The sequence below is a fragment of the Oryzias melastigma genome, linkage group LG12 (assembly GCF_002922805.2).
Source record: "Oryzias melastigma strain HK-1 linkage group LG12, ASM292280v2, whole genome shotgun sequence".
Taxonomy (NCBI): Eukaryota; Metazoa; Chordata; class Actinopteri; order Beloniformes; family Adrianichthyidae; genus Oryzias; species Oryzias melastigma.
The window spans coordinates 167076-169004 of NC_050523.1; the positions used below are offsets into that span (position 1 = coordinate 167076).

A 1929-nucleotide genomic window follows, 5' to 3' on the forward strand; every position below is an offset into this window, starting at 1 on the left:
GTGTTGTGTGTTCCTCTGCCTCCATAGTAGTTTCATTCCATTCATTTCTTTCCAATGACGAGAAAATCATGTAAAGTTGCAACATAAATTAATATTGAATGAAATTCTTGAAGATCTAAAACAACTGTAATATTTTTAACAATAATATCAATAATTCTAAAATATTTAGAATCTCTGGAGTCATTTTGATTTCTCATCTCTTTCCAATATTTCTCTTCATTCTGTTAAAAGTATTCAGGAACTTCAAAAAAATGTTTGAAACGTTTTGATGAATTTATAACTTCCAGATTCAGGAGACGATACTTTAGAAGATAAAGAGTTCCTGTTTCATCTCATAAACAAAGAGAAATATAACCTGCAGCTGTAAAACGATCCTCTAAGGTAGAAAACAGACTAATAATGAAATCTCTGAGGGATTAGAAACCAGCGATTGATCGTCTTCATCAGACTGATCCAGTTCAGACGTCAACAGACGTTGAAGTGACAACATTTGATGTATTTCAAAGTATCCACAAACCAAATCCTGAAACGTGTCTAATCTGCAGAAACTAAGAGACCAGTTTAGAAAATAACAAATCTGTCTGGAGAACTCCTTAAAATGTCATTTTTCTTTCTTCTCCTAAAGGTGTTATATCGTAACATTATAAATATAATTATAATGTGAACAATTGAAAAGTTACAGTAAATCAACACTGGAGCTTAAAGGGAAATAAAATGTTTATTTTTTAGTCTTTTTTATTGAAGCCCATAAACATTTATTTATTATCCATGGAGCATGTGTCCACAACACGCACTAACCGGTCATTTGTTTTTAGTGACATATTGATCCTGTTATTGATGATTAAGGAGAAGAAAATCAGAGAATCCGATTCTTTCTCAGAAATTTAGAAGCCCCCAAAAACCGAAAGACTCTGAGATGAATGCTCCAGACAAGAACCGACACTCCTGAGGAGAATACCTTATGGAGTCCGTTCGTTTCTCCTCCTGGACAAAAACCTTCGTGACTTCAGGTAAAAGTTTCTTTAAAGTTTAGAACTCCCAATAAAGACATTATTACTTCCCGTTTGAAGAAAAATCCAACTTTCAATCATTTTTACGATATTAAATCCGCCATTTTTGCAGTCAGTCAAAGCAAAACATCAAATAGGCGCTCATTTGAATAAACTTTATTAGTACCAAATATGGAACACAAACTCTTGAGCGCCCTCTCTGTTCAGACAGCGCTACTGCACGCATCGCTGCTGTTTTCAGTTGATCACAACAAACGATAAATTAACAGAAAAACATTCAATGTTTAAACTTTAGTAAAATGAACATTTGTAAAATAAAGCATTAGATTTAAGCCTCTATATATTTGGGGCTGCTGTGCTACATCTTGCAGTTGCTATAGCAACCCCAGCTAACCCCTAGCGCCGCCTGTGGTTGCTGCTGATAAAAGTCCTCCGATTTCTAATGTATATTATGAACAAACAGAGTCTGTTCATGTTCCACCAGCAGAAGACAAACGCCGAGCGTTTAACTCGACGATACATGATCATCCATGAGAACATTCAACACGAACAGCAGCTCAGACGACACAACCGGATGATAAACACAAACAAACTCTGATTGGCTCAATAACCGTGAAAATGTGCCTCTATGGAAAGGGGTGGAGCCTACAGGAGATCCACCTTGAGGCTGATTTGATCCAGGTGACAGAGGAACATGCTGGTTCTGAAGGTCCATCAGCTCCTGTGGACTCAAACAGAACATTCTGATCCGGTTCTTCCTCTGTGAGCATGCTCAGACATCCTGTACTGACCTTCAGTCCCAACCTGTGGGGGCGGGGCTCCTCCTGCAGGAGCTCACCTGAACTACAGGCACTCCTCTCCTCTCCTCTCCTCCTCTCCTCCTCTCCTCCTCCACTCTCCTCCTCCTCTCCTCCTCCTC

General features: G+C 38.5%; 1 protein-coding gene across 1 annotated transcript in view; it reads left to right on the forward strand.

Moving 5' to 3' along the window:
- mfhas1 (malignant fibrous histiocytoma amplified sequence 1) overlaps positions 1-1929 on the forward strand; it is an 11119-nt gene that overhangs the window by 7577 nt on the left and 1613 nt on the right. The window lies entirely within an intron of this gene.